Source organism: Pelodiscus sinensis, chromosome 11 (genome assembly GCF_052426305.1).
Source record: "Pelodiscus sinensis isolate ZL-2025 chromosome 11, ASM5242630v1, whole genome shotgun sequence".
NCBI lineage: Eukaryota > Metazoa > Chordata > Testudines > Trionychidae > Pelodiscus > Pelodiscus sinensis.
The window spans coordinates 49,753,884-49,779,888 of record NC_143062.1 but is presented as its reverse complement, the minus strand read 5'-3'; the positions used below and the strand labels follow the sequence as shown (position 1 = coordinate 49,779,888).

The following is a 26,005-nucleotide window of genomic DNA, read 5'->3' as shown; positions in this document are numbered from 1 at the left end:
ATACACTTAAATTCTTAAAGTTTAGATCTTTACAGTAGGGATATAACCCTCCATCGCTGCTCTCAGGTAACGATTAACTGTTATCCCAGGATCCTTACCAGTTCACATCCCTACTTTACAGATAGGCCTGAATAAATATCCTAACACAAGCATTGCAAGAGCAATCCTTAGATTTTCACATGGAACCAAGCCAAACTTCTGAGCTCCATGCTTCTGACTACCCAGACTCTTAGCCATCAATGTTTTGGAACAAAATTAACTACAATTAAACAGAACTTAACTGATGAGACTACCTTGTTAAGTACTACAGGAGAAAATGCTGCCATGAAACTCAGGACTCAGCTTAATCCTTTGCACTGTCTGATGATAGGAGGATAAGAATTTCTTACCCAGAGATCATGGAAATCTATGGGCTTTCTGACGTTCTTCAATTCTTCATAAAATAGAGACATACCAAGAGTTACAGTGGAAGACATTTTTGAAGGGGGCTAACAAGTCCTGACACTTTGACAGTTATCAGCATACTGCATTCTATTATTTAATGTGTTCCTATTCAAATCCATTAAAAAGGCCCAAAATACGGAAAGATAATAGCGAGTAAGAACATTGGTCTGCAAGCCCTATAATGTAATGTAATATAATGTAATTTATGACATCCAAAATCCTGTACTCAGGATATCCAATATTTCCAATTACCCAGTTCTAGAGAAGACACAGTGATTGACAGCATTTATACATCAAGTCAACTGCAGAGTGCTATGATTGTACATTTTAATTCTGACAAAAATAAGTTACATGCATTCTGGAGGTAAGAGTCTTTAAGATAGGATTCTATCCAAGATGACTGGGGAGCATTAAAGTGTTCATTCAGATGGTATTATAAAAAATAACTAATTAAAAATGCATTCTCGGTTTAGGCTAAACTCTGTTAAATTACTGAGCTAGGTGTGAAAAGCAGACTCATTTATTCCTTCCTCACCCACATGAGGCTGGACTTGTGATCTCCAGAGGTCTCTTCTGGACCTATATTTCTATGGTTTACATCAGATCTTAAGGACAAAGAAGGTACATGAGAATCACTCCACTTTTAAAAGAGACAAAATACAGGATTTTATATTTCTGATTTCTTTAGCAACATCTTCATTTGTAGCCAGTTGAAAAGCACTTCTTTTTCTGTCACTCAGAATCTGTCAACCCTTTAGTATGTTTCTCAATTTAAACAAAGAAAAAGCAGTTAGCTTTGTAGTTGATAAAAAACCAATCCACAAAACCACCATAAGTGAAAATTATTATTTTAATTTACCAAGTAAAGGCAGGACCGTAACAGTGAGCATTATCATGTTATTTGTTTTGCAAGGAGGAAATTATGGAATTTGCACTGGCTTGAATCTGTCATGAAAAAGGTACATCTTTGATATAAGAATCAATATCTGTTTCACACTTATACTAATCTGAAGTTACATTTAAATAATCCAGGAAAAACAAGCAAGTGCTTATTGTGTATCCTCACTAAGAAATCACCTGTTGAACATATTCACACCACACTTTCTGGAAAAGATTTATGCATGTGCTCAACTTTACACAGGTGAGTAATCCCACTGAGTTTGCTGTTGAGCAGACAGTAGTATTTTAGGAAACTATCAATAACTTGATCTGCTGTAACTGTAATGGTTTATTAACATCTTATCCTTTCCAAGGCATGAAATACCTTACTATAAAGGCAAACTACCTACATGGTAAAGGTAAGCATATCCCTTTGCAGGATCAAAACTATCATTTCTTTCTTTCTTTTTCTTTTTTCTCCTTCAAGCTTATTGATAAATGAACTGTCTTTTTGGTTTCTAGACTTCTACATCCCTAAACATAAATGTGGTCACAACTCATATGCTTCATACCACTTAAATTTCATTGTAGACATACTACTACTTAGCACTTATAAAGTGTTCATATTTACATCTCAAAGTGCTTCACAAAAGAAAGTACCACCTATGTTGGGATGCATGCATTAAGAGCAAAAGGCACAATCTAACCACTGGCTGCAGAAAAGGAGAAAGAAAAGACATACCCCTTCCTGCAATTTGGTACTTCTTCTGTGGTAAGGTTAGATTATACAGGCAGTCCCCGGGTAGGTTTGTTCTTAAGTTGAATCTGTATGTAAGTCGGAACTGGCATCCAGATTCAGCCGCTGCTGAAACTGACCAGCGGCTGACTACAGGAAGCCCGAGGCAGAGTTGCTCTGCCCCGGGCTTCCTGGAATCAGCCGCTGATCAGTTTCAACAGGCTGAATCTGGACACCAGTTCTTACATACAGATTCAACTTAAGAACCCCAGGCGTCCCCAAGTCAGATGCAGCTGCTGAAACTGATCAGCGGCTGATTCCAGGAAGCCCAGGGCAGAGCAACTCTGCCTCGGGTTTCCTGTAGTCAGCGCTGATCAGTTTCAGCCGCGGCTGACTTGGGGACGCCTGGGGCAGAGCAGCTTGGGTGCTGCTGGGTTGCTCCAGTAGCACCGCTACTCGGCGCTAGTGGACCAACCCAGCAGCACCCAAGCTGCTCTGCCCCAGGCGTCCTGATTCAGCCGCTGCTGAAACTGACCAGCAGTGGCTGAATCAGGACGCCTGGGGCAGAGCAGCTGGGGTGCTGCCGGGTTGGTCCAGTAGCGCCCAGCTGCTGTACCACAGGCGTCCGGAGAAAAGCCGCGGAGCACGGGGGCAGCGGGACAGCCTAGACGCGCCGCGGCTCTCCTGCTGCCCGCGTGCTCCGCAGCTTTGCTCCCCATCTCCCTGGTCTGCTGGTCTCCAGCAGACCAGGGAGACGGGGAGCAAAGCAGAGCAAAGCCGCGGAGCACGCCAGCAGCGGGACAGCCGTGGCGCGTCTGGGCTGTCCGCTGCCCGCGTGCTCCGCGGCTTTGCTCCGATTTGCTCCCTGTCTCCCTGGTCTGTTGGTCTCCAGCAGACCAGGGAGACGTGGAGCAAAGCCGTGGAGCAAGCGGGCAGCGGACAGCCCAGATGTGCCGCGGCTGTCCCGCTGCCGGTGTCTTCAGAGGCTTTGCTTCCCGTCTCCCTGGTCTGCTGGTCTCCAGCAGACCAGGGAGACGGGCAGCAAACCCCGTTTGTAACTGCGGATCCGACATAAGTCGGATCCGCGTAACTCGGGGACTGCCTGTATTGTGCTCAAGGTTTAAATCTGCCCTTTTCAATAGGGACAGAGTCATGAGATGCATAATATTGCCAAAGTATGGTAATAAAACAGTGTATGGTCTTTCTTACCACTCAAACAACCATTTTCAAACATTATTTGATTAGTCAGTTCTTCACAGAAGTCTCACCCCTCCCATAAAGTATATTATACAATGGCTAATCTCCCCATCATTTTAATTATAAGAAATTCACTTTTCTTTTAACTTTTCCAGTTACCAAGACTTTTTGGGCTATTGAAAACATTTTACCATCGTTGTCAAAAGGGTGTTTAATAGCCCGTGTGTGAGAATCACAGAAAAATTAGAGTGCTAATAAAATATACCACATGCCCAGTGTGAAAGTTTGTATGGAGGAACTTTGAAGCTACAGAGAATCCACTGGCATGTGGGAACAAAACTAAGTTAATTGGAAAAAAGAGAAACCTAGAGAGACTACATTAATCTTTAGCTTCTTTCATCATCCATTTGCTTGGCAGTGGACATTGGGTTTTCCCAAATTTAAGTACTCATATAAAATACATTACTGCCTTGCATTAGGAAATCTTGTCTATCAGTGTCACAAGATTAACAGCAAGAAAATATACTGAATCATGACCTCAGCCCCACAATTATTTCTAGGATGACTATGCCACAGACATAGTAGTTCTATGGCAGCCAGTTTCCAAAAGGCAATTCATAAACTACAAGCATGAGGGTACTCTAGTGGGAGTAGTAATATTCACATAGTTTACCAGATAAAACATTTTGAACATATTATATTTCTTGCTCGATTTTAAAAGCTCTGCCGTCTTAATGCCCGTTTTATGTTGTGAATTCAAAGCTAAAATCTGACACCATAGTGGTATAAAACATCATGGGGCCAGCAAAGAGACAAATCCATATAGCAGCCATGCAAGAAACACTTCTGGCTTATCTAGACATACGGTACTGTGGGAGCAATGTGGAGTTGGTAAAATCCAGAGAAAACACCAGGATTGTACTTAAAGACCCATAGATCTCTTCCTGAATGACCCACTAAGAATTACTTCAAATCTCTAATTGTGCTGATAGGATCTTCCCACAGTGTAGCTGTGCATACTGACAGAAGTTTAAATCTTTTAATCTAACTCCTCTTTTGCATTTCATTGTCCTGGCCTTCATATCTGGCTTCTTTTAAGATGAAAAGAGTGAATTTTAGTGCTCAAGAAAAAAAAAATTGGCTAAAGCCAGTGATATTGTGTGCTTGTGCAATTCCCAGCTTTCTCTACATCTCATTGGTCCACTCTTGAGCATAGACAGCCAGTGATGATATATTACACTGAGATTTTTCTGAGCTGGTTAAATTATCAAGAGTTACCTGGCAAAACTGATTTGTACCACTTGCAACTGTGGCTGTCATAAACCAGAATTTTCAAAGCCTCATTAAAAAATGTGAACAAACACAAAACATCATAAATGATCCATTGGGCCACCAAAGAAATCAGCAATGAAAGAAATATGATGAGTCTGTGTGTCAAATTCTGCTCTCACCCTTTTAATTTGAAGATAGTGATTTGGGTAAAATTTTCAAATGCCCAAATACCAGATTTTTAAAGGTATTCAGGCGCTACTTTGCTCAGCATTCGAAAGCCTAACTAACAAGCCCAGAGCTTATGTCACTTTTGAAAAAATATTTTCGGCTGTGCAATACACAGTGGAGCAATGCCTAAGTACCTTTAAAATATGAGCACAAGTGACTTAGAAGCAAAAGCTCCATTTTCAATAGTGACTAGCCACTCCAAATTCTTTCCATTGTCAAAAAGCCTTCAGTGAGTTAGTGAGACAAATGAAACACAATTTACTAAAAAACATTGTTAGTATATAGCAGGGGTGGGCAAAGGGGCCTCCCTGCTGCTCCCCTGCCCACAGGTCAATTGAGATCTGGGGATGGGGGAGCACACGAAGTCTCCACCCCCCCCCCCCAGAGGCATGTAGCACAGAGGGAACTGCCCCTGGCAGGGCGAGGACATTTCACACACTCCCCCCGCCTGCAGACTAATCAGGGTCTGGGGGTGAGGGAGTGCGCAAAGTGTCTCACTACTTGCTCCACCCTGCCAGGAGCCTCCCCTCGGCCCCCCTCGGTGGGGGAGTGTGCCTACGATTGGCTTGGTGGTGGAGGGAGCACAGGAAGTCTCCTCACATCACCGGGAGCACACAGTGCCTAGAAGAAACCACCAGGGGTTCAAAACTGCCAGTTGTTTTCTAGGCACCGGGCACCCCTGGTGGGAGGGGGACAAAGAATCCACACACTCTCCCACGCCCTGGCCAATCATGGTCTGTGTGCAGCTGAACACTTATCACAGAATCACAGGTCCCATTATATCCATCGCCACCTTCTGGAAAGGCTCCTCTATAATAGGTACGGGCCTCAACGCAGCTTTCCTCCAATCCTGGGCCTTCCCCACCCTCTGGCAGGAGTCACAGGACCAGCAGTATCGTTGCACGGCTGCAAATATCCCTGGCCTGTAGAAGTTTTGGAGCAGCCTCAGTCGCATGCGCTGGATTCCTTGGTGTCCTGAGAAGGGAATGTCATGGGCCAGATACAGCAGCTTGCGAAGATACTTTTGGGGGACCACCAGCTGCCGCTGGAGCCTCCACTCCCCTACCTTCCCAGAGAGGCTCAGTCTCCCAGGGAGAGAGACAAAGGGAGGAAGGCGGAGACCATCACCTGGCTGGGGGACAGGGCTGGGAGGAAGGGTCAGTTGCTGTCGGGGAAGCATGGAGAGAAGAGGCTAAGCTGGGGGCCTTGGGGCAAAGGACCCCTAACCCTAAGGTCTGGCCCTGGGCCCTGTAGCCACATCACATATGTGCTGTATCCTGAAGGAACAATAAACCCCTCTCTATTCTATGACTGGCGGAGTCTGTTCTTGCTGCTATGGGGGGTGCAGGAACAGGGGAACCCCGACTGCATCGTCACAGTGGTCTCCCTCCTCATGACACCCTTTTAGATACCTGAAAACTGCTATCATGTCCCCCCTCAATCTTCTCTTTTCTAAATTAAACAAACCCAATTCCTTTAGCCTTCCCTCATAGGTCATATTCTCTAGACCTTTAATCATTCTTGTTGCTCTTCTCTGGACCCTCTCCACATCTTTCTTGAAATGCAGTGCCCAGAACTGGACACAAACAATGGATATAGCAGTAGGAAAGTGGCTGCTTTTTTAAATCATGGAATAATTTGGTAATAATTATTCACATTGGTAGCTATCGAAGAAGAGGGGCAGGAAATACCTCTTCTTCATGTCCATATACAATATAGTGCAACTTGAAGTCTTGTGGCCCAGCCCCTTCAGCCCAAAGCCTCACCCTTCCAGGGACAGCCCGTGACCACTTCAGAAATTCGCAAAGTGGACCCCTTTCAAAAATGATTGCCCACCCCTGGGATATAGGCTTGTATGGCAGCCTAAGATAAAGTTTTGGGTTTGATTTTTTTATATGTTTATATCTCATATTAGTACGCGCGAACAAAGGACACAAACAGTGTGTGTGTGTTGCTTCTTCCAGGTCAGAAGGGCTTGTTAGTATAACAGGAAGAGAGAACACAACCTCATTTCTTATCCTTCCGATGCAACACAAGAGAGGTGAGATGAAGACCCCAAACTCATGACCCCCTCAAAACAGAAGATAACCATAAGTTTTCAGAATGAAGAGAGGTAACTAGTAGTGTCCCGCAGGGGTCTATACAGGGGCCAATCCTATTCAATATATTCATGGACGATCTAGAGAAAGGGGTAAACAGTGAGGTGGCAAAATTTTCAGATGATACAAAACTGCTCAAGATAGTTAAGGCCAAAGCAGAGTGTGAAGAGCTTCAAAAGGATCTCACAAAAATAGGTGACTGAGCAACAAAATGGCAAATGAATTTTAATGTTGATATATGCAAAATAATACACACTGGAAAACATAATCCCAGCTATATGTAGAAAATGATGGGGACTACATTAGCTATTACCACTCAAATAGAGAGATCTTGGAATCATTGTGGATAGTTCCTTGACAACATCCACTCAATGTGCAGCAGCAATCAAAAAAGCAAACAAAGTTAGGAATCATTAAAAATGGGATCTCATAGACTCATAGACTTTAAGGTCAGAAGGGACCATTATGATCATCTAGTCTGACCCCCTGCACAGTGCAGGCCACAGAATCTAACCCACCCCTCTTAGAATAATCCTCTCACCTATATCTCAGATATTGAAGCCTTCAAATACTTTGAAGGCCCCAACATGCAGAGAGTCCTCCAGCTGTGATCTGTGCCCAATGCTACAGAGGAAGGCAAAAAACCTCCAGGGCCTCTGCCAATCTACCCTGGAGGAAAATTCCTTCCCAACCCCAAGTATGGCGATCAGCTAAACCCTGAGCATGTGGGCAAGACTCACTAGCCAGACACCCAGAAAGTTTCCTATAGCAACTCCTATCATCCCTCCACTGACCTATTTCCAACTGATAATGAATGGTCAATTAGTTACCAAGATCATGTTATTTCATCCAACCATCCCCTTATCATAAAATCATAGAACTGGAAGAGACCCTAGAAGGTCATCAAGTCCAGCCCCCCGCTCTAGGCAGGACCAATCCCATCTAAATCAACCCGGCCAGGGCTTTGTCAAGCCGAGACTTAAATACCTCTAGGGATGGAGACTCCACTACTTCCGTAGGTAACCCATTCCAATGCTTCACTACCCTAGTAAAATAGTTTTTCCTAATATCCAATCTGGACCTCTCGCACCACAACTTGAGACCATTGCTCCTTGTTCTGCCATCTATCACTACTGAGAACAGCCTTTCTCCATCCTCTTTGGAACCTTCCTTCAGGAAGTTGAAGGCTGCTATCAAATCCCCCCTCACTCTTCGCTTCTGCAGACTAAACAGACCCAAGTCTCTCAGCCTCTCCTCGTAGGTCATATGCTCCAGCCCCCTAATCATTTTGGTTGCTCTCCGCTGGACCCTCTCCAATGCGTCCGCATCCTTTTTGTAGTGGGGGGACCAGAACTGGACACAATACTCCAGATGTGGCCTCAGATCTTATTGCCTCTGTATAAATCCATCTTGAATACTGCATACAGATGTGGTCACTTCATCTCAAAAAACATGTGCTGGTATTGGAAAAAGTTCAGAAAAGGGCAACAGAAATTTTTAGGTGTTTTGGAACAGCTGCCATATGAAGAGTGGGACTTTTCAGCTTGGAAAAGAGGAGCTGAAAAATGGGTGGGGGGATATGATAGAGATCTATAAAATCATGACTGGTGTGGAGAGAGTAAACAAGGAAAAGTTATTTACCTGTTCCCATAATATAAGAACTAGGGGTCACCAAATGAAATTAATAGTTAGCAGTTTTAAGACAAACAAAGGAAGTATTTCTTCACACAACACATAGTCTACCTGTGGAACTCCTTGCCAGAGGATTTCATGATTGAAGACCAAGACTTTTACAGGGTACAAAAAGGAACCAGAAATATCCATGGAGATTAGGTCCATCAGTGCTTATTAGCTAGAATGAGTAAGAAAGGTGTCCCTAGCCTCTGTTTATCAGATGCTGGGAATGGATGACAGGGGATGGATCACTTATGATTAACTGTTCTATTCATTCCCTCTGGGCACTTAGGGTACGTCTAGACTACATGCCTCTGTCGCCAGAGGCATGTAGATTAGACTACCCGGCATAGGAAAATGAAGCAGCAATTTAAATAATCGCCGCTTCATTTAAATTTACATGGCTGCCGCGCTGAGCCGATCAGCTGTTTGTCGGGTCAGCGTGGTAGTCTGGACGCTCCGCAGTCGACATCAAAGGCATTTGTCGACCTCCCAGATATGCCTCCTTCATTTTCCTATGCCGGGTAGTCTAATCTACATGCCTCTGTCGCCAGCAGCATGTAGTCTAGACGTACCCGTAGACAGGAAGAAAGAATACTGGGCTAGATGGACCTTTGGTCTGACCCAATATAGCCGTTCTCATAAGAGGTGGGACTAGGGGTGTGCACAGCAAGTATATATGGGCCAGCTAAGAAGGAGAAGGTGGAGAATGTGAATGGAGTATGGGGACACAGGTAAGACTCTGAGGCATCTAAGCTGAGAAGGGAGAAATGGGGTAAACGCTCTGCAGTATCAGAGCTAGAAACGGAACACTGGGGGAAAAGATGCTGCCGGCACGTAGAGGAGCTATGAATGTGATTGGTTGGAACTAACCTAAATGAACAACACATCCTGTACTTCAGACTTCTGGTCTTCTGCTTTCTGTTTGCATGAGAGACCTTATGCATTAGCTGGGGGCAGGATTTAACCCACTGAATGCATTTCCAACATAATCAATCCCATTACAAAAAGCTATATAAAAAAGCTCAGAAATAAAATCCTGGCCCCTATGAGGTTAAGTCAACAGGAGTTTTGTTGTTGACTTCAATGGAGTCTGGATCTCATCCCAAGTCTTTATGAAACAAGGAAGTCCTTTTCACTGAACATAAATATAGAAGCTATCTACAGCCACTCCCCGACTTACGGCCACCTCCACTTACGACCATCCGCGCTTATGACCAAAGCAGTCGTAAATGCGGATCCAAGTTAAGAACGGCGATCCGTGCTTACGAACAGTGCAAGTCGCCATGTAACTCTATGGGATCCAAGTTATGAACAGTTCGAGTTATGGACCAAGTGTTGGTCCGTAACTCGTTCGTAACGCGAAGAGCGACTGTACTTTAGGGATTTTTGCTTTGTAACAGCTATCTTGACTGAGCTATATCAATACAACCACCTACTTCACGTGGAATACCAGTGCAAAGTACAGCTTGCACCAGTATGACCTACTCTGATTTCAAACGGGGATGAGCTGAACCAGCACAGTACATGTAAGTACACCTGTGAAAATACTTTCAGCGTAGAGGAAGCATTCATCTGTCTCTGATTGCAAGCTGCCAAAACAAATATTTATATATACTATAATATTTATGTACACTAATCTATATTTAATTTGTATTATATTTAATATTAAAACACTATTTACAAACTATGTCATTTTTCTAGGCACTCTTATAGATGTATTTTTGCAGAGTATTACAGAAAGGAAACCAAAAATATATAGCAACATCATGGTGCCTGGGTGAAATTTGGGTGGATAAGTTCTTAAGTAGACACAAAGCGCCTACAGTCTCAACTGCTGATTTTTTATTTATAAACAAAGAAGACGACTCAAATCAGACCACAGCAGAGAGGGGCATTTGGGGTTCACTATATAGTGTTTCACTATTTCAAAACTTCTCCACACCCAGAGTCCAGATGCCGCCCACATTGTTGCTGCTACATTCTTGTGCTGTTTGTATCACTGAAAACTCAAACCCTGAATCTAAAGAGCCTTTGAACTCCACACGCTAATGTAAGGAAATTCTGCTTTCATGTTGAAAAGACAGAGCTGTTGATGAAGACAATATAGCAGTAGCTCTAAATATACAGGAGTGCTGAAGACAATTTAGATAAAATATATACCATGTTTTGGAGGAAGATTCAACACTACATAACTTCCCTGTGATTCTATGCTGAGGATTTTAAAAAAAATTATGATTTGCATTTTCCTTCCAGTAGCTACAAACATATTTGCACAATAAGAGAAGGATGGAAAGGGAAAACCAAGATCCCCTATGTCCAAGTACAATATGTTTGTGCCTCATTTATTGTAAAAGAGTAAATATGCAATACTATTTCCTAGACGTCAATCTACATTGCATATATTCTCTCAGCGTAAGTTTTAATTGTTATTAAGGATCTATGCCTCATTGTAGAAGGAATAAATTGCATAGGATGTTATAGAATCTCCATCTCTGGAGATATTTAAGAACAGGTTAGACAGACATCTATTAGGGATAGTCTAGATGGTACTGGGTCCTGTGAGGGCAGGGGACTAGACTCAATGACCTCTCGAGGTCCCTTCCAGTTCTAGTGTTCTATGATTCTATTAAAAGCAATTTTCCCTCTCTTGGTATCCACAGCTCCCCATCACCTCCTAAGAGTGAGTCATATCCAGCTTAACTGAATTGGCCTTTTTAACACTGGTCCTACAAATCACCTCTGTAATTTCCACTCTCATGAATCTGATGAAGTGGTTTTTACTCACATAAGCTTATGCCCAAATAAATCTGATATTAAGTTGCCATTGGACTCCTCATTGTTTTTTAAGATATATCTAACACAGCAAGCCCTCTGAGATTTGTCCAGAATCTGAGAGTTCTCATGGCTGGCTCTCCCCAGACATTTACAACATAGTTCTGAAAGGCTTAATTAGTAGATTTCCCTTTGTCGACTTTGACTATGTGCAGTTGCTTTTCACCATGTGCTCCATCCCCCACACTGCATTCAGAGAAAAGTAGGTTGATAAGTATAGGGAGTTTTTATCTGATAGTTTTATTGTTTTTGCATCTCCGGTCTACAAAGCTACAGAATCCAGTCTGTCTCTCTCTCTCTCTCTCTCTCTCTCTCTCGTCTCAATGGCAGAAAGAACAAGCATTTTCTTCCTAATCCACTGTTCTTTGAGTCTAGCTTTTTTCCTCAGTCCAAAGAAACATGATGTGAACATTGGTAAACTAACCTATCAAACATGCTTTTGAAAAAGCTGAAATTTAGCAAGGATAGTTGTACTAAATCTTTGGAGATGCCCCAAAAATAACTATCAAAATAGTTGAGCTAAATGAGAAACATTTATGTCCCTTTCATTCCTTTTTTGTATTATTTGTATTACAGTTGCATCTAGAAACCCATGGGACTCCATTGTGCTAGGCAATATACAAACATAAAACAACAAGCCAATCCTAGAAGTGTTATCTTACTAATTATCTTAGAAGCAATGTCCATTTTGGAATGGAATAGTAAAAATGGAGCTTAAAAGAAAATTAAAATGTGAGTAGCAAACTACTACCATTGCCAAAGGCAGAGAAAGAACAAGGCATGAGAAGTATGAAACTAGAAGCAGAAAGTAACACTGAAAAGTTCATTATTGCTGAAAATGGCCTGTCTCTTGAAGATTAGATCAACCCAGATGTTATAGATTTGTGGCATTTGAAGCTGCAGAAACCAGTTTAATTAAATTAGATGAGAATGTCACAGTGCATGATTTTTCTGTTTAAAAACATTAGTGCTTAGTTATGTGCTTATTCTATGACCTCAACAGCAGCAACAACGCTCTGAGAAAAGATCAGGTTGTCTCACTATTGTGCACCCTAGATTGGTGTTGTGTTACTGGTAATGAGCAATCAGGGAGGAGAAGTTGTATGACATTTCAAAAATACCTTTATACCCTCAAACATTATTTTATTTAACTGCAAAAAATATATCAGCTTTCAATCAGGTGCTTTGGTGAATAAAGTCAAGTGCTGCTAATTAAGAAAATGAGTGATGAATCATAATCCCAGCATCACTCATTACACAAAATTGCATTTAACATGGCTTTACTAGATTGAGTTTTAAGACTGAAATAAGAATATAAAGTAACTGAATTTCAAAAAGCTTCCAATATTTGATATTATAATAACCATATTTCACATGATACAGAACCTTTCATCCAAACATTTCAAAGCATTTTACAAGTATCTCTATTTTTCAAATGGGGAAACTATAGCGCAAAGAGATTAAGCGGCTAAATCACGGTGCCTGTTAAGCCACTGGCAGGGCAAGGAACATATCCCAGATCTCTTCAGTATCAAGCCACTTCTCTAACCACTAGGGATGGCAATCAAATTAAAATTTCACATAAAGTTTAGCATACTAGGCCACTGAACCCTCTCAACAGCTTTCTTGCTACCCGCTCCTGCCCTTGCCAGCTCCACAGGATCCACACCTGCTAATTCCAAGAAACAAAAATCTGTGATGCCAAGCGTCCACCACTGTGCTGTGGAATGCCCCAAACATGGGTGGTACTAAGAAGAGATCAGGCTGTGAGTGCATCACGCACTCTCTGGTGCTCCAGCTAGCTGATGGGGCTCCCGTCTTTTTATGAGTAGTGCAGGCAGCAAACCCAAATCTCCATTTGGTTAGGAAGGACCCCAAAGCCAAACTGATAGGGACAATTCTGAGACCTCAAAGTAATAATCTATCCAAAAGCCTGCAATCCAAACCACATTTCCTCTAAGAGAGGGTTAAGTAACTCTCGCTTACAGCAAATGAGACATGAAATACAATGGGGTGTTTGTGAAAAACACACACTTATGATGGGAAAGTTTGGTAGTAAGGTTATTAGAAACAGAATCTTTTTTAATCTATCCAAAGAACTGGAAATCCACCGTATTTGTAGACACCTAATTGCATCTTCAGTATTACAATGAATGAAGCAACAGACTCTTCTGAAGTTATTTTGTTTTCAGTCAAGTCAGCAAGATTACTGTAAATGGATTTTCTCTAAACCCAACAATATTTGATCTGAAGAAATTCTTATTGATAAAATAATACCTTCTATTAATGAGAGCCAGGACAAGTTAGTAGGAATCAATTATTTTAGTAAAAAGAGGTCACACTATACAATAGTTTCTATAGTGGGAACAAAGAGGATTGTTTGTTGACGGACACCCTAAATGATCTTCTGTCAAATAAATATTCCACTGATTTTTTTCATTATATGCTGTTATGCTTATCTTTATTAAGAAATATAAATTAACTCTCATCTATGCAGAAACTGGAACCAAACTAACTACACTGGCTTTAATTCACAGTTCTAGTTATTTTGGACAATACTATATGTGGGCACTTATTATGGGATTAAGGGTGCCCTCTTTCAGTTTAGCTTAAATCAATTTTTCATCCATTTAAATTGAAACAGGGTACTCCTAAGAAAATACAATTTTGCTTGTTTATTATATTTGTGATATTAAATAAAACTGATACAGTAATTTTCATACATGTTTTTGTGTAGATAAGCCATTAATTTATGACAAAAAATATGAAAGGATTTTCAAAGCACAAATAAATGGTCTTGCAAGCATAATCTAGCGTAACTAGCACAGGACTGTGTCAGGTCATTTGGTTTCTATCTCTAATCCAACCACAGAATTCCTGAGTGACCTTTGGCACATCAATTAACCCCTGTGTACCTCTGTAAAATTGGGATTACACCTACCTCACAGTGAGATTTAATTCTTTAATGTTTTTGAAGTGCTTTGGGCTCCTCACATGGAAGACACTAAATAAGTATTAAGTAGTTTATGTTAAACACTGTTTTGAAACTTAACCTTTAGTTAAAAAAAAAACCACCACTCTTTAGCAGGTAGAAAGAAGTATTTTACTAACTGTAGGTATATCTGAAAATAGACGAGTCATGTGGAAAAATCATTTAAGTGGCTCAAAAGCAGCATATTATTTCTCTTCATCCTCTCCCATTCCTACATTTTTGCACAGAAGTACATTGCATCCTATGCATTTGTGGAAGATTTATCAGATACCAGAGTCAGCTGACACAGTATACACTGTAATAAACATGCACTGTCCCTTCAGCAATACAAAGCCTCTTAACTGCTCTCTTCAACTATTTCCCCAGTGGCTACAAGTCCACTCAAGACCCCCTGAATTCAGAACCCAAACTAGTTCTGAAAGGGCAAAACTTCTTACCATGTGACTGTAAACTGTAAAACAGACTATGACTTGGTGCCCTCTTCTCAGTAGTAAACTCTGTAGCCATCATTCATCATGACCTAGATGGTTGAAAAAGAAAAAAAACAACAACAGGTACAAATTCACTGATCTGTATTACTTCATGTGTGGCCACTGGTGAAAAGACTGAAAGGCCTGAGATTCAGAAGAAAAGTAGAAAGGGAATCATCCCAAGGAGAAAATGTGTTTTTAGAAGATGTGGTAACTATTGCTATAGAAAAGGATTTTTCTTTTCTGGATATCATATCTAGATAATCTCCTACAACACATCTCTGCAAAATAACTAGTATCTTTGAGTGACTCTGATGGAGTCTTAACAGATATAAATGTCTCAACAGATTCTAAAAGCATTTTAAAATGCAACATAATCCTAAAACAATTTAAAATTCAGTTTTAAACAATTTTTTACATTGCATGTTTGCTACCATTAGAAGATTGCATTCCACTTCTTGTTCATCAGCATCAGCTCTTATTTTCTGTTATTTTCTACTTCACATGAGTCCTAAGTGCTTATCTTCTATTCCGGAGTTTTCAAAGTTTGGGCCACAACTTGTAAGGGCAAGCTGCTAGCTGGCTGCAAGATGCTTCGTTTACCTGAGCATCCGCAGGTATGGCTGCTCCCAGCGGCTGAGGTTTGCCAGTCCTGGCCAATGAAAGCTGCAGAAAGTAGTGGCTCTGGCCACACTTCTTCATGCAGCTCCCATTGGCTGGGAAACGTGTACCTCAGCCACTGTGATTGGCCACATCTGTGGATGCTCAGGTAAACATAGTGTCGCACAACCAGCTACCAGCTTACCCATACAACCCAAGACCCAAAGTTTGCAAACTCTTGTTCTATATTGTACAGTTTCCATGCTGTTGCTGCACAACAGACTGCATTTGAACAATTCCAGCATTCCACTGAGCCTTCACAAACCTCAGTGCACTGAGGCTGGGGATGGCCTCTATAATTCAATAAATAAATTTTTCCTACAGAAAGTTATTTAACATAAATAGTGTATGTCACTCATGCAGTACATTTTTAAAGCCTGTATTTGGCCTCAATACTGAAAGTAATTTATGGGGAGATAGTTTTACATAAAGGAAAGCATATTTAACATGACTCATTATTTCAATGAGAACAGATTTGGTTTAAGGATGAAAAAAAGACTTTTGGGGGGAACCTATGGGAAAAGATCATATTTTAGCCACTTTTTTAATCTGTTCATTCTGTTAATTAAGCTTTCAATTGCAAACAAGTGTAATAACGTGTATGGCAATATTTAAAATACTCTATTATGTATACAAATTAATCTGTTTAAACACCAAATTCAACAAATGGAGATTGAAAAGCTATTAAAATAAACTTTAAAAGAGCTGTATTAGATTTCAATACTGCTACTGGAATAGATTCCAGTAAAAATGGTTGATGTAAATCTTATCTACCAGAATTAAAAACATAGGTACAACATGTCTAGAACAATTACAAATATTAAATAACCATTCACATTCTCTACTTGACGTAGGCATCAGGCAGCAATTATGATTTGAATGTCCATATTTTATCCCACATTTTACTTAATTTTTTTTTAGGCTCTACTAGGAGTATTCTACTGAAGTTTCTTACCAATATTTGGAATGCAAGTATCTCAGTCCAAGATGTTACAGTTGCTCTTTCTGGTAAGTGCTGCAGATATCAGAATCAATGTGGAGAAAAAGGCATTTTACCTGCTTTTTCGTAATTGCTAATCTTTTGAATACTAAGGTGACAGGCATGTTAAAATATGATTTTATTAGATTACATTCCTTTTATCTATTTTATTTACCTTCTCCTGCCACTCCCTTATCTCTTATCGAACAAAGAAACAAATCCTTCAGGACTCATGTTCCTTTATATTCTGTTGTTATTTTGGGTGCACCAGTTCCGGTATTCCTTGTGAATAATACTTCTCCCCATGTCCTCAACTAGGCTCCTAGCCAGTACTTTTACAAAAACTCCTACAGCAGAAGGCTGCACAGCAACTAGACCCCTCTATGCATTGTTACACAGGCACAGAGCTGTGCAGCAAAAATACTACTTACCAGAGCCACATGTTGGGGGACTTCACTGGAGGGGATTGCAGGCTCTCAAACCACTAGCTCGGGAGTTTTAGTGCTAGCAAAACTGTTCTACTGCTTTTATGGTTTAACTAATACGAGGAGGCTGCACCCCTTGCTTGCTACACTTGCCAACCCCCTCTCTCTGGGGGTAGGAATCTGGCCGGCGGGGGGGGGGGGGTGCAGGGGTCTCAGCCTGGGGGTATGAATGAGTGGACTAGGGATGCAGGGTCTCATTGGAGCGAGTATGTGAGGGGGCTGAGTGTACAGGGTCTCAGCAGGCCAAGCCGAGGCTGTGGTAGCCCTGGCTTTCCCACCCTGGGACAATGGAATGGGCCAGAATGAGGCCACACCAGCCCTGGCTCTCTCCCTGACTGCCAAGCTGTGCTGAGGCTGTGGCAGCCCAGGATCTCCCCCAGCCACCATGGAAGTCCTAAGCCACGATGTGGCAGCCCCAGTTTTCCCCTCAGCTGCTGGAGAAGCGAGGGAAAGGGAGGGCCAGGCTGGGTTCGCAGCGCAGTAGCCCCAGCTCTCCATGTGGCCACCAGAGGACTGGGCAGGGAGTGGGCGAGGCCTTGGGCAGAAGGGGCAGGGCTGGGATTGCCTTTCCCGTCTGAGCTCTCACTGCCAATGCCTACCACCCAAGCATGTGGACACAGATGACATGGTGACGTCATTCTGTCATGACTCAAAAAATGTTTCTATTTATAGACAGAGAAAACAAAGACCCTGGGTGGGGCCACAAAAACAATATCAACCTCTTTTTAATGATCCAGTTATAGATTTTGTATTATACGATTTTCAGCTGGAATTTGAGATGTGATCCATCAGCTGTCTGACTATGTATAAAGTCAGGAGACAGCATGAGGCAGAGCCTAGTTTAAGGACACTGGGAAGGATTACATTCACCTCTTTCCTAAAAAGGTGCTCTTTCTAAACACAAATTATGATGCAATAGGATCTTTTTTTTTATTTTGCTACAGGTTGAAGCTCTCTGGTTCAGCACCCTTGGGATCTGACCAATGTGGAACCAGAGAATTTGCCAAGCCACAGGAAATCAATATTGTATATCAGCATTACCTGCACTTCCACTGCTTATGGAACTCTTAGAAGCTAGTTTGGGCTAAATTAGAGTTAAATAACAGCACAGAGCACTGAGAGTCAAGGCTGATGGCTGTAACCAAATTTTATGGGACTGCAGCAAACTTGGTCAGACTCATGATAAGTGGACATCCAGCTAATTAAAATCATCATGGATTTTGCCAGACCAGAGAGTGCCAGACTAGAGAGGTTCAACCTGTACTTTAATTTCGAACACATTGGGTAACAATAAAATCTCTAAAATTGTAGTTTTCAAGTAATTAATATTATACTGAACAAAGAATAAATATCAGAAATGTAAATGGGAAACAATTTATTATTCTTTGATAGAAGTTTCCATCTTGGACTGAATAATAAACTTGGTATGTTATCAAATGGGTAAAAATGATCATAGATCATAGATTTTTAAAGCAATAAGTAATTTTATACGCATAGAATTATCCTCAACTTACATCTTATTATATTATCATAAATGAAGTATTTCATAAGGTTTACTTGTGTTTAATAGCATCAATATTTCAATTGTTTTGTAAATGAACAACGTCCTCTGTCTAAAAAGAAGCAATGTTTAAATCTGCTGTGAGCTACACAAATTCTATGGTCCTAAAGGAAGGGGTAAGATGAAGCATTACTGTACTATAGCATATGCGTCATTCTACACTACACTAATCTTCAGTTCCTTCAAAGTGTCACAACCATCCAAGACTCTGAATAAATGATCTCCTTTATTCTCTCAAAAGCCAGGACACATTTAGATAAGAGTATTGATTTTGGAATACACCTGCCTCCTTTTTAATTTCTGAAAGTCTTGTGCATGCACCTCTACTACGTGATTATCTAACCATCTCAAAGCTAAAGAAAATTAAGCTTCAGAGCTAGCATGCACTGATGAAAACACCACTCTTGCAAAAATTAGCTGCTTATATTGATGACATTGCTTTTATGCAGTTTGGAAGCCACTGGTGGTAAATGATTTCCTGAGCAAAGTATGCCCTGCAATGCAATGTTACTTTCTAAAGCACAATTCAGAGCCTGGCTCCATTTGCTTTTCACTGCCACCCAAATAACAGTGCAATACTTTGACGCTTTCTACCCTAGAAATGCAAATAAAACTCCCACTGTACACTAGAGCTGGATAGCTACAGGAAAGTATTTTATAGCAAGAAAGTTACTCACCTTGTGCAGTAACGGTGGTTCTTCGAGATATGTCCCCGGGGGTGCTCCACTCTGGGTGCTGGTGTGTCCTCGCACCGGCGACTGGAGACTTTTCTAGCAGTTTCTGCCGCGCCGCGCAGGCGCCATGGTGCCCTCTAGAGAGAGAGAGAGTCGTGTGCCTCCAAGGGGGCTGGAGAATTCGGTTCAGTGGCAGATGCAGTAGCAGGAGGCGAGGGAGGAGGTGGCCTGGAAATAGTGGAAGAGGGCCGGTGGTGACTCTTCTTCAGACGTGGCTCCCAGGGTTGCCATTGAGTGGTATATGGTGGAGGTGGGTAGCCATACTGTTGAGCATACCGTGGATGCGGAGGGGTAGGGTATGCATATTGAACAGGAGCCAGCTGCCAGGATGGAGGTCTATGTGCCGGGCTAGAGTGTTGCGATGAAAACCTGCTCCTCAATTTGATACCGATGTCACTGATAGAGCGTGAAGCGACCAAAGAGCGGTGAGACCTCACAGAGCGGATAGAGGAACCCGGGGACAGCGGTGCCGAGGTGGTGTGGCTCCACACCAGGGATCGGTACCACTCTCGCCTCTGAGACGGTGTGGGGCGATGTGGGTTGGGTAGTGGTGGTGCAACCAGCGGGAGTGTTGATGGTGCTGAGGCTTGTTCAGGCACCGGAGCAGTTGGCGAAGGTTTGTCAGCATGGGCCTTCCGCACCGGAGCTTCCCAGCCTATGCTCGGTGCTGACCTGTACCACTGACGGTGCCGAGGATAGGGATGGAGTCGGAGACAGACCAGTTTTGGAGGTCGTGGAGGCAGAGTGGGCTGGCAGTTGACTTTTCTCCATACCCTTACTCAGTTGAGGTGGTCTAGAAGTCGTAGGAGAGTCCTCTGAGGAAGGACGTAGGGACTTCTTGTATAAGAGAGTCTTTAGTCTATTGGCTCGGTCTTGGCGCGCCCTCGCTGTCAATTTGGAGCAGTGCAGGCACTTCTGAGTCTGGTGCGCCTCCCCAAAGCACTTAAAACACTTCGAGTGCCCGTCCGAAGCGGGCATGGCATCCAGACATGACTCACAATGTTTGAAGCCTGGAGAGCCGGGCATGAGAGGTTGGGGAAAAGCGGCAAGCCGCAACGAGAAAAAAAAATTTTTTTTTAAACTAGACTGGGAAGGAGAATAGGGCTAAAAAACTTGGATAATGAGGTAAGTAGGGATTAAAACGGTGTATTTAACTATTTTTTTAACAGAAGTAAGGAGAACGGTCGACTCCATGTGCTGCAGAGAACGGTAGAGAAGGAACTGAGGAGCCGCGCTGCGCACGCGCTCTACAATTCCAACGACACTAGAGGGCACCATGGCACCTGCGCGGCACGGCAGAAACTGCTAGAAAAGTCTCTGGTCACCGGCGCGAGGACACACCAGTACCCAGAATGGAGTACCCACGGAGACTACTAGAAAGAGAAGCTTAATTATCTAAAAGACAGAGGAACATTAACATGCAAAGGATCATTCTATTTATGCCAAATGTTGTTACATAATATAAAGGGAAATCATTCATTGATTATGATCTTGCCTCATAGGTCATATTTACTAGACCTTTAATTATTTTTGCTGCTCTCCTCTGGATTTTCTTCAGTATGTTCCTGAAATGTGACACCCAAAAATTAACACAATATTCCAGTTGAGGCCAAATCAGTGCAGAGAAACATGAAAAAAATATTTCTTGTTTTGTTGCTTACAACACTCCTGCTAATACATCCCAGAATTATGTTTGGGTTTTGATTTTGTTTTTTTGCAACAGTGTTAACACTGTCAATTCATAGTTTAAAGTTAAAAAACAAATAGTCTAGTAGCACTGTAAAGACTAACAAAACACGTTGATTGTATCATGAGCTGTCGTGGTTACAGTCTACTTCTTCAGATGACAGGAGTGTTGATCATAGTTTGTGATCTACTAGGACTCCCTTTCCACAGTACTCATTATGCAATCATTTCCCATCTCCCATGATTCACATCCTCTGAAAAAGGATGGGAATCCTTGTGCCTTCCTCCAAGATCTTTTGCTGCACAGGGAAGAAGACTTTCAAAATCTAACTATGGAAAAAGATGCTATTCCCATTCCTTCTGAGATACTCCAAAGTTAATGTTGTAGGAAAGGAGAGGGGAAACAAGAGTGCATGGGAGAGACAGTCTGAAGCCATTTCACTCTCTGATACCACACTGAGATTAGAGGGAGCACTGGAGTGCAGATGAAGGCACTGTCTGCTTACATGTACTGCAAAGAGAGACCTGAAAAATATTCTGGAAGAGGTAGAAAAAAAAGAGACTCAGATTCCTGGGGAGAATTCTTATAGAGCTTGATAGGAACACAGCTCCCAAGGAAAAGGCTCCTTGGCCCCACTCAATCTAAAATAGTAGCCTTCAAGACAGCAGAGGATGGAGGGCCAAACCCTGATGACATGTCTTCTTCAAGTCCTTCTTTCTCACAATTTGAGTTCTGAGCACAGCTAGAGGCAGACAGCTATTGTGCTGGGAAGATATGAAGTATGTCATAGTTGTTGGTTCTGAACAGGCTTCACTGATAGCTTCAGAAAAGTGGTATATTCCTTCCCTTTTTTTATCAGTTTCTCCTACTCAGAGTCCATTTTCCATGTTGGTTCTATGTCTCTCTGAAGACCAGCTGAGGCAAGGAACACAGATGGCAGCTCAGCCAAAAGCATCATGGAGAAAAGCAATGGAGAAGGCTGACTGGAAGGAGAGGAGAACAATTTGCTGTCACAGATGCTCTTTCAGCATTGTAGTGGGAATGGAATGGAGGTAGCACATGCAAGGGAACATACACTATCTTTTCAGAGTGAGAATCAAATATGGATGACGACTCAGTTTCAAGCAAGACTAGGCTGTGTTGTAGGACTCAGACACAGTTAGCTGAGAAAGATGTGTGAGTCGATCAAGACAATTAGGGCACCTTTGATTTGCAGCTGAGCCAAAAGGCAGGCTTGACTTGGAAGGTATACAGTGACAGCTTCGCAAAGCATAGCTGCCTGATATAAATTTGTGCATTTAAAAAGTTACAATCATTTTTTCAACATGCACCATCCATAGACCTCCTCTGCAGTCTGTGAAATAGTGCCTTAATAATATAAACAAGCATTCATTTGGATTAACCTGGGGGAGGGAGGAAAACCAATGCTCCTCAGTGTATCCCACCCTTTTTTAATCAATGGAAATAGTTTGATTACTGCTCACCAACATATGCAAAACTTGACAAAATATTTTTATTGCTCATCTTAAAAGCTCCAAGATGGGAAAAAAAATGAAGGAAAAGTTAACCTAAGAATCATGTGATGCTGAAACCGGGCATGGCATTTTAGTTAATTAAAACAAAAATAAGCCAGGTAGTATTTCATTAAAACACCAGGGAGCAACATTACTTTGAAATGTCACTTTCTCGTTTAATTAGCATACTCTAATGATAAGTGTATGTCATTCATTACCTAATGAAAGTTATGAACACATACTGAATCTGGGTCACATTGTACAACTGGGAGGTGTGCAGGTAAACACAGAATAAATTACATACTCTATCAGCAGAGAAACAATTAGAGATGCACTGGGTCTTGACTATTGAAACAATTTCCTAATTTTTTCAGCATTTTTTTTTAAACAAGGAAGGGGAAGGCGCTCAACATTTCAGCTGTTATTTCTTAAGGATGGCTAATAAGTTTTATGAAGATGCAAAGCCTCAAACATATTCTTGCAGTCATTTCTCTGAGGTGTGACTCTGAATAGGAACACCAGATTCATATCTTTAATAAAGAAACAGCAGGACCATCAGGTCACAGGAAAAATTACCAGGCTATTTTTAGCTCCTTCCTAATATTGAATGGTATTTTCTGCTAGCAGAATAAGATAACTCTTACAACATTCTAAGAGATCAATAACAAAATTCTCATTTGTTAAGGAAAAAGTGATAAGTAAATCCACTTTTTTATCTGGAATTCAGAGTACTGACAGTGGAGTAACACATACAAAGGCTTGTTGTGGCAGTACAGGATATAGAAATTACGAAGCAAAATGGTATGCTTGATATATTTATTTGCATGTCAATACCCAGAATGCTCTAACACTTCATAGGATTCCTGATGTTTAGGCTTTTAAAAAGAGAAACTGCATGCTTTTATATGCAGTCAGTTCTCTCACTTTGCATACAGCATTTCTGGAAGCCTCTTGCAACTTTTAACCTCCACCCACCTTTAGTAAATGGGGATTATTTATAGTCTCACATTTGCAACTTTTTGGACTGAAATGTTCATATAAATATTGTTTGAGATGTCAGTAGGGGATTAAAGTAAGCTGAGAGAGACCATTCAAAAAGGAAAACTGAATGTACATTTTTAAATCTTATGATTGCAACAGAGCTACAGAATTGGGACTGAGCAATATAGCCCCTCCTTTTTTTAAATGGTACTCAGAGTAATAGCCTATTCCATTATCCGGTTAAGCCTTTCTTTGCAAAATGGTATTATCACAGCTCCTTTACAATGACGTCCAGCTCAGACTCTGCTTGTCATTTGCGCACAATCAATAGCGTCCGCCTTTTCTCTACCTCAACTCCACTCCACCAACCACCTCTTACTCTGTCCTAATTGAAAGCAACTTCCCTGTACCAATCATAGTACAAGAGTCCCAGTTTATATGAAAACATTTCTTCCAGAGGTTGCTTTAAAACTCACTTCCAAGAAGAATAACGGTGCTTGCACAATGTTCAGAGGGGTGTTAGAACATGCAAGGAATTACATATGCTAAAAAGGAAATACTACAATGAGTGCTTACTATTCTGGCAGGAGAGCGCCACCTCTTCTCACAAACAAAACTATGCTTATTCCATGGGGCACATTTTATTTGGATTCATCAAACTTTCGCGCTCACCTTGCTGAAACAAAGCCTAAAATACTTCTGCAGTATTGTCTTCATAAATAGAGCCATTAAACTGCTGAATGTCTGTGATTTACCAATACCTTGCATGAGCTACCATGCAGTCAGTTATTATTCACTCCAGGCCCTTCTCACCCTTTCCCCATTCCTGGCACATGATGGATCCTTGATTGTTTGTCAAATCCATTGTTTAAGACTGCAAGTGCTTAGGGGCAGAGAGATTTCTTGTTTTCTATTAATATGCTTGAGATACTTGTAGGTGCTTTACAAATAAATAACGAGAAATACAAATCATTATTAAAATAGATGCTAGTATTGACTAACACTACTCATTTCAGTACCACAGTTCTTTAATACTGTTATCAATTTACTACTGGTATAATGAGTTACTACTCAAATAACATAAAATCGAACTCTATTATAGTAATCCTTTTTCTTATTCCTCCCAATACCAATTTTTCTTAAAGTTCTCATAATTCTGAATAATATAGGTCTTCTACAGATGAACATACTGTATTTACTACACTGCATCTCACAACTGCAGGCTAATAAGCAGATATAACATCACTTCTCCTTTAATGTTGGCGTTTGTTCTCTACAATTACTTATTGTCCTGACCACATTGAAAGACATGAAGTGGATAACAAATGTAAACAATAGCTTTTTTCTGTTAATTTCCTCATTTTCAGATAGTAAAAACAATAAAGTCTAGTAAAATGAAGCATATGTTTAGCTACAAAAATATGTTCTTCAAAAATTACCTTTCTAAAATAAGGAAAGCAAGAGCATAAAAAGGTAAATTTTGACATTTCATATTTTGTTGAATACTGTTACTGCACTGGCAATCACTGTCTCCTACATACAAATTAATAGTCTACCATCTGTCAAGTGTTCAGATAATCACAGAGTTTAATGCACAATATGGTTATTAGAATGTGACCTGACAAAAAGAAAAAGAACACAACCTAATTTGGACTACAAAATCTATGATCTCATTTGCAAATGACAGTTTGACAAGCTATTATTCTGCATTTTGGCTTCTACAGGAAAAATGATTTTATGCATACATAATTTTATTAGTCATCCAGCCAACTGTTTGTGGAAGATTACTTTAAACTATACAATTTGCTTTGTCATAGAGTATTTTGATGAATTCATACACAAATATTTGCACCACCAATAATAATTTAATGATCTGTGCAAACATATCTAGAAATAAAGTATAAATCATTAAGCAAAAATAATCCTTTGTGATGCTGCCACTAACTATAACTATAGATTATCAAGCATGGATTTCAAGGAATAGGGCAAAAAAATTATTTAAAAACTATCAATTGTCTATTCATCAAAATAAAAAGATGACAGTCTTTTGAAAAAGTATAATGTATGAGACACTTCTGTATGGAATCTAGTTCAAAGCCAACTGTGACATTTGCTAATGAGCATTGTTAATAATGTCTGTTTTTATTTATCGTGTCACTTGTGTGCTATTTTTATGGCATATTCCATACACAATGCTTTTTGTTTTCACCAATGGAAAGAGTACTGACAGTTGTCTCTAATGAGAACATTAAAAACCCCTATTATTCTTTAATAATAGGACACAATATCTGACAAGCCACATGGGCCTTTGGCTCCACCATTTTTCTATGCCTCTGAAATGCACTGTAAAGGTTCCAAACAAAATATGTTTCCAAACATATACTTATACCCTAAGAGTTACTTAAAAGTATACTCATTGTGTAAAGCACACGCTTAAGAGAGAGCTGAATTAATTAAGTCTGCAGACAAAGAGTTCTCTGAAGGTGACAAAACAAAACACATTTTTTTAATATAAGCAATTATATTACCTGCAGAGCTTCAGTGAGATAATAACTGTATAATAGGCAGAAACAAGTAA

At 41.0% G+C, this 26,005-nt stretch overlaps 1 protein-coding gene across 12 annotated transcripts in view; it reads right to left on the bottom strand.

Moving 5' to 3' along the window:
• Positions 1 to 26,005, bottom strand: part of FHIT (fragile histidine triad diadenosine triphosphatase) — a 1,114,957-nt gene that overhangs the window by 1,031,576 nt on the left and 57,376 nt on the right. For 4 of the 12 annotated variants that reach the window (XM_089781282.1, XM_075938441.2, XM_075938443.2 and 1 more), the window contains one exon: positions 14,794 to 14,876. The exons of the other annotated variants lie outside the window; for them this stretch is intronic. The gene's annotated coding sequence lies outside the window, so the exon portion shown is untranslated. The remainder of the gene's footprint in view (positions 1 to 14,793; positions 14,877 to 26,005) is intronic. 12 annotated transcript variants of the gene reach the window in all.